General features: G+C 48.2%; 1 long non-coding RNA gene across 1 annotated transcript; it reads left to right on the forward strand.

The window, feature by feature from the left end:
* Positions 1-1,320: 1,320 nt before the first annotated feature.
* LOC127022923 (uncharacterized) lies at positions 1,321-3,218 on the forward strand. Its single transcript, XR_007767382.1, has 3 exons — positions 1,321-1,433; positions 2,616-2,661; positions 3,096-3,218. It is a non-coding gene; the product is annotated as an uncharacterized LOC127022923 (long non-coding RNA).
* The last annotated feature ends 10,164 nt before the right edge of the window (positions 3,219-13,382 follow it).

Raw genomic sequence — 13,382 nt, forward strand, 5'->3', positions numbered from 1 at the left:
GCCGTGAAGGCACCGATGTAGCACATTAATGCATCTTCCTTCTTGATGTTAGGAAAAAAAATGAGGAGCTTTAATACAGATACGCATTCACTGACCTGCGATTCATGCTGAAGCAGTCAGGCACCTTCCACTTGTTTTTTATGTGGTTTTAAATGTTTTTTAGAAGTATCTGTTTATTACAGCTCAATAAAGTTTTATTTTGCAAAAAACCATGATTGATTTCCTCTGCTTTAAACAACAAACAGTCAACCTCCCCAGCTAGCACCTCCTCCTCGATTCATAAAAATGTGTTAACAATTCATTTAAAATTCATATACAAGCCAAGCACAGTTTATTCATGAAGTTACACAAATTAATACAAAGCAGCACACTGCCTAGGCCTGGCATAAAGTCAACGCGTGCTCTGAAGGCCCCCCTCTGCTGTACAATACGTCAATGTGTTCTTGGAAACTGCCCTCACGTCTGGCGGTTCGGCAATCGGCAGATAGCGTTTCGAGTTTCCCCCTCCCCTGCCTGCTTCGCTCTGCACGCCTGATGGAAACACGATGCAGAGCAACAATTAAAGTCTCAGGCTGTATGAGACTGTGCACCTTCAAAGTCTGGTCATCCTCCAAAAGGTGCATTTGAGAGTTGTCTTCCACATGCCGTGGTGATGGCTACGTTTTTCCTTTCTGCTGTGCAGGTGCCCAGAACAGAGCCTTGGGAGCTCAGGAAGCAGAGGTGGTTTGATGGCCAGGGATGGTAACCAGCTTTGTGAGTCTATCGGTTGGGAAGGAGAGCTCCAAGGGAAGACCTCTGCTCTGATGTTCATCTAGAAGAGGTACAGGTGAAACATCCTGAGCAATTCACAGGTACGTGCGTAACAGTGAGCAACTATTTTTTTCCTATGTGGTGTCGAGGGCAGAAACGGCACATCTGTCCCATCTGTCACCATTCAGCAAATCTCCCACATCAGATCCTGCTGTTGGCTCCCCACCGACCTGACTCGCAGGCCTGGGCAGTAGGACGCGCTCGGGTCCTTGCTGTCCTTGGAAGCTGTTTCCTCAGTGCGATTTTCCAACCCTGACCCAGGGTCCCTTGAGGTTGTCCCACCAGCTTCTCCCCTGCCACGGCAGACACCGGAGCAGGAGCAGGTGCAAGCTGGTCATCTTGAGGCACTAACTGGCCTTAATTGGCCTGATCAGCCTCACTTGGGGCCTCCACCCATCCCTCTTCTTCCCATGGCCCTGGAGCTCTATTTAAGGGCAGCCCTGGGCCTTTGTTCTATCCCTGGGCTGTGTTCTAGATGTGCCTAGTATGTCTCTAGACTCCTGGATGGTCTCTGGATACATGCTGTAGGTAGATTGTCTCCTGCCCTGCCTCTGGGATGCACCTGGGGCCTCTGCTGTAGGTGGTTTGTCTCTAACCTGATTTCCTGCATGGATTCTGGACATGTAAGTAACTTGTCTCCTGCCGTAGCTGGACCTGGGAACTCTGCTGTAGGTAGCCTGTCTTCTGGATGGACCCCTTGCCTCTAGTTCTATTTTTGGCTTTGTTGTCTTCTGCTCTGGGTGGACTCTAGACTTGGTTCATAACTTGCTTTGTCTGGAACTGTCGATGGCCCCCGCTGTGTTCAGACCCTGCAGGACAGCATCCCACTGGTGAGGGCATTGCCTGTGCTGGGGTCACCCTCGGCTCCCAGCTTGTCCCTCCTTGCGGGGCGGCCCTGCTCCTGCTTCTCCCCAGCAGGCTCATCTCCTAGAGCTGAGGTCACCCAGGGAGGCAGCATCCCACCTCTGCCGGGCTTTCAGGTGCCCACTCTAGTCACTGGACAAGGACAGGCAGCTCCAGAGGGCTGGTCAACCCATTCAAAGAGAGGTAGGCGAGAAATATAGGAGCTTTGTTTCCATCGGCAGTAAATGGAGGCTAACTCCAGGTTAGACTGAGCTCCCATGCCTTGAACCAGGCTAATGAGTGAAAAATAGTTTCACTCCAAATGCCAGAGGTAGCAACCCTGGGCTGCTATTCCTGTTGTCCTCTCCTTCATGGTGCCCCTGCTTCCATAGCTGCATGTCTAGCTCTGACTGATGTCAGTGTCCTTGCTGCAGAGGAGTCTGGGTTCCAAGCTGTGAAGCATCTGGGCTTCTGCTAATGAGGCTGGAAAAATGGCACCCCACCACATCTGCCCATGCTGCCATCCACAGCAGCGCTGCAGGAGCTGGGGTGCCTGTGCAACACTGGCAGCTGCGGGCTGGGCAGAGGGATCGGGAAGCTTTTTCATCTAGACAGTATGTAAGAGTACATAGTTCTGAAATACCTTCACCCAACCGGTAACGTCTCTGTAATGCATGAGGAAAGCCTTTGCACAAGAGGACAAAACCGAAACAAGACTGTGGGATACTGCACTGCCTGTCTGGAGGAAGCTGGGATTTTGGCTTGTTGGACTGTTCAGGTCAAGCATGCAAAAATGATTCTGGAGGAGTCGAAATGTTTTCAGAATGAATTTTGTATTTGACATGTTGAGATCTTGGTGAATAAAATAGTGGGAAACAGATATTTCCACTCAAGAATTTCCTTGTATCTAAGAAAAACAAAATTATTCATCCTTTAATTTGTTTCCTTGTTTTACTTTTCAGCTGGCGAAAATAAATGCTGCCATTTTCCAGGACTGCTAGTGTGAAGGTCAGTTGGTCAAACTGCTCTTAAGGCAAAGCAAACACAAAATGTGGCTGGGCTTGCTCCTTTCTGTGCCCTTGCGATGTCACCAAACTTGTGCAGAGGGTCTCCTGCAAGTTTGTGCTTGGACACCACCATCAACTGCCTTTCATTGGAGGCACGCAGTATGGGCAACACAGCTCCTTGCCATCAGCTCTCCCTTCACAAGGGCTGGAAAGATGCAATTTTAACATTACAACAGTGATGCTTTTTGGGGAAAAATGATACAGTTAAATATTTTGACTAGTGTTTAGGGCTAGATTCTCTGTGGTAGCATCAAGCATTGCTCTGCTGATCTGCAGTCTAGACTGATTTATAGCAATGATTTGACCTACTGAATAAGCATGTGCATTTGTTTAAATACCTGTTCAGCTCCATTCCCCCTCTCTCTTCCTTTCCAGCAAGAAACAAGTCAAGAAAGTCCATGCTGAAAGGCTACTTTGTATGGGAAGCCTGGGGTTTGTCCCCCTTACTGCCTTGTCAGCACAGCATCCAAGCAAAGCCCTGAAGTTGTTGGTCAGCAAGGGGAGGGAGGGCTGGGACACATCAATTGTCCTTGATGAAGAAACCTGGAAGTGGCAGGAAGGAAAGTGCGAGGCCAGGTGGGACTTCAGAAAACATGCCTTGCTCCCACCACCTGTGTCCTTCTGAGCAGGGAGTGCTCAGGTGCACAGAGAAGCTCAAGTGTTGCTTGATGTTATCAATTAATTGTCAGCCTGAATTTCTCTGCATTGCTGAGGGTCACCGGCTGTGGTGTTGGAGGCACCTTCCCCAGGGAGGGTGCAGAGCAGCCAGCGAGGAGGGTCCTGTATGTGCAGCATGGCCACCTGAGCCGAGAGCATTGGCTGTCCTGCCTGGAGGGACAGAGGTGTGGATGTTTGTGGCTCTCTGAACTCCAGCCTCTTCCACAGGGACCCTGTGAGATTTGTGATTGACAGCATCAAATATCCAGCATGCTTGCTTCCCCCCCCTCTCTGCTGGCCTCTTATCTAAAGTGCTTTCTCCTGTCTCCAGCAGCTGAGTTGCATCACACTGGGGAGGTCCGGCAGCCTGTAACCCCTTGGTAAAATCCACTGCTCCCAGAGCACATCGAGCTGGCCGCAAAATGCCGCAGTCACTTTTTGGCTCTAAGCTCAGGGTCCTCTTCCCCAGCCCTCGGCGGAGTAGCCAGGGTGGCTGAATTGTGTCGATGTTATTTTGTGGTGCAGTTTCCCCAGGGCTACCAAGATGGGAGGGAACGATCCTTTCCAAGGTGCTTGGTCTTGCCTGTAGTGAAATACAGTTGGAGTTTGGCCCTAACTCTGAATCAGCTGCAAACCCAAGGGAAATCCTTGGCACTGGCTTCAAAAACTCCTGCGCTTCTGGGCAAGGCAGGACCTGAGCATGGCTTGGCTTTGCAGGCTTGCTTGTTTGCTGGAGAGCAGACCTGCACTGGAAAGTCCCTGTGGGAACATTTAGGTAGTTTCAAGCAAGATAAATCTACTGCACGCAGGAGAGATGTGGGGATGAGGAGGGAGACATTTCATCAGCTTCGGCTGAGTAAAAAAATAGGGGTTTAGTCTAGCTGTTTTCAATCTATTTCTGAGTTGCACATCATCCCCCCCCCCAAATTCCCCGTGAGCCCTGCACAGGCATTTTAAGCTCCTGATTATAGACTTGCTTTCCCTAGGTATCTCTCATGGAGCCCTTCATAGCAGTCCGTGGCTCTGTGAGGCTCTGATAATCATCGATTGAAAACTTTGTTGTGCAGGATGGCACAGTAAAGGCCACACCTCTGCTCTGCCTGAGCCGTGTTGCTCTGCGGTTGCCGATATGCACTTGCGACCTTCCATGCTAGCAGTGTGTGTATCTAAAAAAGCTGAAGTCGAGGACATTGTGTTGAGGACTGCTTGTTTTCCAGGTTCATTACAGAATCTGTTTGCAATGTCAATACTCACTAACTGGGAGTTGTATTTGTTGAAGTCAGACAAGAGTGTATTTGAGACCTTTTCAGTCGTGTCTTACAGCAAAGAGGCTGGGAAATACTGCAGTGATAGAGCAAAGTCCCAGTTCCCTGTTTGCCAAAGCTGGTACGAGTCCAGAACTGCACTCCAAGGTAAGAAATGACGTGCCATGTGTCTTAGCAAACTGTAGTTCTCTGTAAGGTAGATATCTGAGCGCCCTTTATAGCCAATGGAGCGATGCGGTGGGGATCTCTCTCCCTGTAGATCTACCGTCTGTTGACGGCAGAAGACGGCCACACAGTCAGCATAGATGAGACACTTCACTGCAGATGGTTAAGCTTAAGCAAAATGCATCTATATTACACTCTCTTGAATTAAATTCCCAATTGTTTTGGGAACCTATTGCATAGAGGAAAAAGTAGATCACATTTCACCAGACAATGCCTGAGCTGAAAAACTGGAGCTGATTTTTCTCCCAACATTTGTTCTTTTTTTGCAGGAGAGGGGAAGAGAAATCCTTGCAGATTACAGTCCTCGATGGAGAAAGGGAGTGTGGGTCAAGGCAGAATGAGAGAAAGACGGTCACTCCTATGGCCGGCAGCAGTAGGAGAGGGCACCGAGAGCTGCTGCTGCTGCTCCTCCCAGGCTAAGAGTCACAGCTGAACCCTGGGAGAACGGCCGGGAGTACAGAGATAACTGGTGATCTCCAGGGTAAGCACTTTGCATCTGCTGGATTCCAGCTGAACATGTGGTACCCAAGTTGCTTTTGGTTTTGGGTTTTTCTGAGGGATCTGATACCAACTCAGGACTAGAAGAAGGAAAAAAGGTAGTGGTAGAGCTGAAAATTCAGGGAACAGTTAAGTTGAAGATAAGCGTCACTCGATGACGAGCAAGTAAAAGAGAAATTCAGGTGAGAGGATGGTGGGGGCCTGGCTGGTATGAAGAATGAATCTTTGACTCCCCAGAAAAAAAAGAAGGGTTGTTTTTTTCCTCTGATCCCATCCTGAATTGGGAAAAAGCCAGTATCCTAGAATTTCTGCATATTCAATTCCAAAAGGAAAAAACCTCTTAGAGTAGTCAACAAATTCCATTTTGGTAGAAAAGTTGATTTGTTTTGAGTTGAACGTAGAAAATGAATGTCAAGGAAAAGTCATTTCGAAGCAAGAAAGTCCATCCTTTTCGTTGGGGAAAATGTCAAAAGGGCATGCTGACATTTACGTTTTTTTCTCTCTCCACTTTGTTCCTGAACAAAAATTTGCCAAAGCCAACAGGGCGTCATTTTCTGATGGAAATCTATTTTGACAAAAATTTTCCAACCAGCTTCACTAGCTACACACAAACATTTCCACTCTCGATTCCAATCTGGATTTGGCAGGGAGTGGGGGTAAGGATGAAGAGGGTCTATTCTTTTCAGTACCCGTCAGTGATGTATTGTCCTGTCAAAGGACCCAATACTGCTAAAAGCATCCTGCTTCCAGGGAGATCTCAGACCAAGGTTCACTCTGGCTGGCTGGCTGACCTGGGCAGGAATTAAAGCAGTCCCTTAATGTGAAATGCTCACATGTGAGTTGAGTTAGGGCTAGATAGCTGCTGATCTAAAGCTAGGTCCCAGTTAGACTTCAAATGGGATGGGATCCCAGTATTTTTTCTGCTTCTATTTACTACCGCCCCAAGCAATAGAAGATGTCTTGGTGTGCATATCATGCTTGGGACTGGTTTGGAAGTTCACCTAGGCTTTGTTCAAGCTGTAGCCCATAAGCATCTTCTGTCTGGCAAAGTGGACTGGGATATCACTAGGAGGGAAGTCCTCAGAGCTTTTTGTTCAGCTGGGCTGAAGTGCAGCCGTAGCTCACCTGAATGGGCCAACATAGGTAATGCATGCCACTTCTGCCTTTCGGGGGGGTGGTTCTGCCAAGCTACAGGTCTTTCTTACAGTTTTTTGGGTTTTTTTCTTTATGATGCAGTTCCTGGATCACTGTAGAGATACCAAATGAAGACAGGAATCTTTCTGGCTCTAGCCGAAGGTGAGGTAAGTGTCTGCTTCAGCTGTTTGTGCTTTTTCTACTGTCCTTGGCGAAAGACTAGCACCTCTAGAGATGGCTAAGGAGATGGAAAGACTCTTCTTGAGGACTCAATCCATGTTCTCATTATGGTTAGACTAAACATTAGCTTAGACTAGACATCACTTTTAGATTGCCAGTGTTAAGTGGGATTAATTCCACCCCAAACATCTCGCAGAAATGTTACAGTGAATACAGGGGGATGTGTGTGTAGTTTGCTCTTTGGTGGAGAGGACCAAGGCATGGGCTGATGGAAGATTTTTGGGAAGGATGGAACAGATTCACACAACTTTGAACTTCTGGGTGACATCATCAGCTTGTCTTTAAGGAGGGAACGTCCTTGACGACCGCAGGCTACAGATCACAGCCAGCTCCTACCTGCTGACAAGGTGCTGCAGAGATGTGTGACAACTGCAGATGGCTATCAGCTCCCGCAGATTGCTTGTCCATGCCCTCCTGTCCCTTCATTTCACTGAGTGGCACCAAGGGAAAGTGACGGCTGGAACACAACCTGACCAGACAACAAAAATACTAGCAAAAATGCAAAGGGAGATTTTCAGAATTGTTTTTTTCTTTGTTTCTTTTATGACCGGCTCAGATGTGCGATAGTCTTGATACTACAGCATTTCCCCACTGGCTGAGCTATTCCTTGGTGTTATTCATTTGGCCAAAATCTCCAACGACCAAGTTTAACTCTTCCTGCAGAACATGGGTGCTTCTCCTCATCTACTCACCCTGCTTTAAATATGCATCTGAGCTCCCATGGCTCGCTAGCTGAGCTTGTGGCGATGGTGTAACCCTGTTCACTGATAGCTGTCTTAGCCTGGACCATGTGCTTCCATGCCAAACAGTGTCAGCTGTTGCCTTGTTTGCACAGGACCTGAGATGCGGAGTAGGGAGCTTGACTTATGGCCAGTTGTGAGAAACATCTATTCACCCCAAAATCTACGGTGCCAGTCAGTTCTTCTCCTCTCCCTAGTGTGCCGGCTGGGTTGGAGGCAAAAGTTCTGATCATCTCTGTGTCGTGGCTGCAGAAACATTTGATATATTTAGCCAGTTCTCATGTAGCTCTGATCAAACCATTAGCCTGGGAATCAGGCATCCCCAATAATACTTTGTAGGTATCCGTGAGGTCCAGTTACCTGCTTATCTTTGGGTATTTACAGACCAAAAAAAGTATATTCTTGCTGTAATTCATCTGTACAACATTTAAGTCCAGTGCGTGTGAAGGAAGAGGTTTGCAAGTCTCTCATCACCTTGTGGGATGGTGTCGGAGGGAACCGTCCTCCTGGGGACCGAGATGAGGGCCCAAGCCATGCTGGCAGCCTCTTTCCAGTGCCTCCCCCTGGGAGGAGGACAGCCCAACTTGTGCTTCGGCTCTGAACACAGGGGGCTTGCAAAAAAAAAAAAAAAAAAATCTGAGCACAAGTGCTTGGATGTTACTGGCAGAAAAAAAACCCCACAGCGGCAATAAAATTAATTTCCTTCTCTAATATATACAAGACTTTCTCCAAGAGAATTATGACCCAAGCTGATCAAAGTCTGTAAGTGGTACTTATACTATCAGTTTCACCCCCTTAATGCCCTCCTGTCAAAACAAAATCCCTTCGAAAGCCTTTGAGGAAAATCACATGAGCATAATGGCTTTCAAAAAAATGGCCCTAAGTACTCAGTAACATATACAGAGAAGTCTATTAGATCGGCTGGTGTAATTGTACTTATATTCAAATGTAAACATTCTTATATGAGCAAGTTACTGCTTACCCACAGAGCAGAGCACAGGCGAATCGGGCTGAAAACGCTTGGGTTATCAAGAGAAAGGAGGGGAGGGGTTGGCAGCGGTGGGAACTTTGCCCTAAGACAGGATGGTGACTTTAGGCAGAATTAGATAAAAGGAGAAGGGAAGGGGTGGGGGAAGGATGGGGCTTATTAAAGAACCATTTTCAGATATACAGAGAGAGGATGAAATTCAGGCAGGGTACGATTCTACTGCTGTGTTGCTCTCAGGTAGGAGTCAGAGATCTCAAACTATCTGATCCTTTATCTGCTGTAATGTGTTTGTTTGAACATGTTCTTGGTGGATTTAGTGCTGCTCTGACAGCTCTGGGAACCAGAGTCTTTGGTGTATTCCCAGAATAGATGCACCAGGCAGCGCTGTGGCCGGAGCAAGGGGTGATGGGGAGGCTCTGTCTGCTCAGACCAGGTACAATGGTGGGTACAATAAAGATGATCTCTCAAATGCCCAGTTTTCAGTACCGTTAGCGCTGGGAGGCAGTGCAGATACAGCTCCGGTTAAGAGCCCCTTTCCATCTTTCGAGGATTTGTTGATGCACCTGTAGGGAAGCACATATTTTGGTCCTCAGCATCTTCACAGGGGTACCCCATTGCCCTCTGGAGTGATGACAGTCACGGTGCTAGCTCCATGTGAAGCTCCTATTGCCACAGCCTTCTGCAGGCACCTCCTGATTTGGTGCTGAGCGCTCTTGAGGTAAGCTCTGCCCTTTTCCCATCACTGTTTCGGAATGTCTCAGCTCTTCAGGTCTCCTTTGCTATGAGCAGCAATGCCCCAGGTGTATTCAATAGCTGGGAAAGGATGAACAGCATCAGTGTGTTCAGAGTCTGGATGGTCTTAAATGGGGGCTGTGTTGGGAGAGATACTGATGTTATGGCAGAAAAGCTGAACGTTATTGGCGATTTGGATGTTTCCGAGTGGAAAAGCTGCTTCTGAGGGTCAATGCCATTTCTGTTTCATCCTGCGCAAACCAAAAGCAGGCACAGTGTCCAGCGCAGAGTCCAGCACTCATTTCTTCAGCCTTTGCTTTCCCCTCCTCCTCCTCCTATTTGCATTGCTCCCGTCTCTCAGACTGAGACCAAAAGGTCCTTCCTTGGAGTCTCCTTTCTCTTTCCCATGGGTTTCCACCCTTTCTTTGTGCCCTGCAGACCATACAACCTCTTTGCCACATGACTTTTTTCTCTCTGGGGACACCAGCTCAGTCTACCAAAAACCAGGATCAGTCCAGCTGGGCAAAGAGCCTGAAATATTTCGAAGGCTTTCTAAAAAAAAAAAAAAAAAAACAAAAAAAAAACCAAAAAAAATCCAAAACAACCCAACAAAATAACACCAATAAACCCATGCAGTTTCTATTACTTTTTTTTTTTTCTGGTGAGTTGAAAACAAATCTTCCCTGACCATCCTTCTCTTGTGCTGGGGCAGAGACAGTCTGCTGGAGTCAATGAAAAGATATTCATAGATCAGGCTCGTCCAGATTCCTAACATCTCATAGAGGTATTTCCCTATCTGTCCCTCTTTCCTGGACTTACTGTCTTGCTCTCCCTTTGGAGGAAATTCCTTTCCTGGTGATAACCATGTCTCTAGCTCATATTTCCTCTTTCTTGTTGACAGTTTTAAACCAATAGATTTATGAACTTGGAAGTAATAGAAATATTTAAGACATACCTACTCTTTCCCTTATCTAGAACAGGCTAGGATTATTCTTTTTCTAGACACTGCACTTGTAAAGGGAGACATTTGCCTTTCAACCTATCTTCTGGAAAGCCAACCCTAGTTTGCTTAATGAGGACTTTGGTAACCTCTGATTATTCATGTACAGCACCAAGTGTTATTACCAGTTTCATCCCAGTGGGTCCCACAGCTGTTTTGCCAGCTTTTACCCCAGCTGGGACCGAAGGGGTGAACCTACATTTGGGGTGGCCACAGCAAACTGCTAACGCCCAGCATCTCTGGTGGGTGCATGAGATGGGGTGGGGGGGACAGTCAATGAAGCAGTTTGCAATTATTTTCCACCAAGGCTGGCTAGGCCATCAGATTGAGTTAGCAGGTCCATACTCTGCTCCCCTCCTGCAATCCCTGGCCCAAATGCTCTGGTCTCATCTGAGAATGCCACACTACTTCTCAAACTTCAGCTCCTTTTCTGAGTTTCAACCTTCAAAATATGAATAACCTCGCTCACAAAGTGATGTAGGCTGCATGGCAGGGTCAGAAGTAGCCGCAGCAGTGACAGGGGACATGGAGCTGCTCTCAGGTCTTGACTAAATCAGGTAAGGCGAGGTGTTGCAGCCTATAGCCCATCCCCAGAGCGTCTGTCCTGGGGGGGACAGCTCTTACCCCACCAGTTCTCAGGGGACTGGGCTGAGCATGCTGGAGCATCGCTCTCCTTTTCAGACCAAGAGCCTGCTGAGTGTAAATTCCTCCTTCAAGGACTTCACAGATAGGGACAGACTTTCTTCACCTTTTTGCTTGCTCTTTCTGTTGGATCCCTAAGTAAAGAAAAAGGGTGGAGGGAGGAGACCCTTCCTATAGAAAGTGGTTATCTCTGTCATATAGGAGATGGCTGGACAGGACAGGGCTACATCCAAGGCATGTTAACCCATGTGCTGGTTTAATGCAGCAAATCCCACAAGAGACTGGAGTTAGAGGTAATCACCGAGGCAGCAGCAACTTCCCACATTAACATGAGTGCTGCGGTCTGGGGTGTGTGAAATTACTTGGCACTAATGACTGACACCTCCCAGCGCTCCCAAGGGGCAGCGGAGGAATACTGCAGGTAAGACAACTTTGGTGTTAATTAAGATTTTGCATGGCTGTAACCTCCGATGAGCATACTTTGGCAGAACTCCTGTGACAAAAGTATCTCTAGGTATGGCTGGACTTAGAGGAGGTTGTACTTTAGTTCCGACAGTTCAAGACCCCCAAAACGATGCTGCAAAGATGGCTGTGGAAAACATCCCTGTGGTGTGCTGGTGTCAGGTGTGAGGTTTTTCTTTTCATGCTGCACACCCAGCAGACACTGGGCAGCTTCTCCGGTGTGATCCTGAGACCATATATCCTGCTCCTTGACAGCAGTATTGAAGGCAGGATTTTTCTGGTGGGATGGGGGATTGTGTGAAGGCATTGGAGGACCCTTGGGTCCTGCTGGTGGGTGCTGCGTGGTCTGCATCGCTCGTGAGGGGGAGAGCCAGACTGACCCCAAAACAGCACTTTGCCCAGAGGAAAGAGGATCGAAAGAGTTATCCTGAAGCATCTGGGACAGCTTTGAGTGCCAGAAGGTGGCTGCTTGTTGTCTGCTGAGAATCCACTCTTGGGATAAGAGGTCTTTAATCCACCCCATCCCCAGCCTGCTTCTGTTCCTATCTGAAGATGGCTCAGTACTGGAAACAGAGCAGATTGGCTGGGTCGGTGCCCAAATGGACACAGATCTGCATAAACTCTATTTACCACCATGGTGAGCAGCGGATTTTGTGGCTTTTTTTTTTGTTCGAACATTTCTCCCCCTTCTGTACAGCTGGCGTCTCCGAGATGCAGTGCTTGAGCAAGAGGCAGTACGGGGAAATCGCACACTGGCGTTTCCCCAGCTTTATCAGCTGTGGGCTTAAAAAAATAAATCATTTTCCAAGGCTATAAATCCAGAACCTTTCACCAACTCTTACAGTAACTCACATGTGCAGAACAACAGCAGGCTGTTTATCCAAACTAGTGAAAGCATCTGTAGCGGAGTTAGTGATTTTGCAGCAACGCCGGTCACCTACTGGCTGTGGGGCTGGGAGCTGTGCTGCTGCCCCAGAGCATGGGAAAGGAAAGCAGAGGCTTCAGGGTAAGACAAACTACATTTCCTCTTCCAAAAACCAAGCTGGGATGTTTTTGAAGGGTGTTTTTTTTTTTTTTTAAGACCCCAACTTTTTTTCTTCCTGCTTTGCTCCATGCTGTTTCTTAGCTGTGATTTATCTAGGTCAGCTTTCAGAGCTGTAGAAACTGGCACTGTAAGGGTTAACCTGGTGTGCTGGGATGTTCCTCTCTTCTCTTGATCCCCAGGTCTTGGCTCTGTTAAACATCTCCCCCTCTCTTTTACATTCAGATCCTCTTTTACAAGGCTGGGCTCGGGAATTTCAGCCCAGCCAAGAGCCATCTTCCCATCCATTAAGGCTTCGTAACACTATCACTTCAAAAGGACAAAGTTGCACCATTTCCCCCCTCCCCAAATGAAACTCTCTGACAACAGCATCTGAGCACAACATAGGAAGAAGCAGCTGCCCCGTTTCTTTGCGAGACTCATCTGCATCCACACCCGAATGGGCCCGTTTTGGGGGGTGAAGGCAGAGCTGAGCCCAGCGGCCACTGATGCTTTTTGGGGACGGCAAGGCTGTTTGCTCAGAGACCTTTGCAACAGAGTTTTAGCCATCACACCCCCCAAGAGGAGCTGAAGATACTCCGTTTTATCAGCCTGCTGCTGACCTCTTACCCTGCATCAGGCCAGCGAAGGCTGGATCATGTCTTGGCTAATCACTGTGGCTGCGGAGCCCTAAAGGTCTGCATCTACTGTGGGTTGTGGTGAGCTCACTTTCTCAGCCTGCCTTGCTTCCCGCCCCCCCCCCCCCCCCCCTTTTTTTTTTCCCTCTCTGCTGACTCAGTCTCACATTTCTCACATCTTTATTTCCACGCCTTGCCACGCCGGCTGCCATCTCTCACACATCTTGTGCATCTTTGCTATCTCCCCGTCTCGCAGGGCGCAGGTTGCTCTCGCACCGCCGGCTGTGCTTGTGTGTGGTCCTCCACCTGGGAGGAAAAGGGCCGAGCAGTGTAATTTTGCCTCTCCTGCCTGGGCACTATTTAGCGATAACAGTAACAGTCGGAGGAAGGTCTCTTGCGAGGGGAGATCAAACGGGAGGT

The sequence above is a fragment of the Gymnogyps californianus genome, chromosome 16 (genome assembly GCF_018139145.2).
Source record: "Gymnogyps californianus isolate 813 chromosome 16, ASM1813914v2, whole genome shotgun sequence".
Lineage (NCBI taxonomy): Eukaryota > Metazoa > Chordata > Aves > Accipitriformes > Cathartidae > Gymnogyps > Gymnogyps californianus.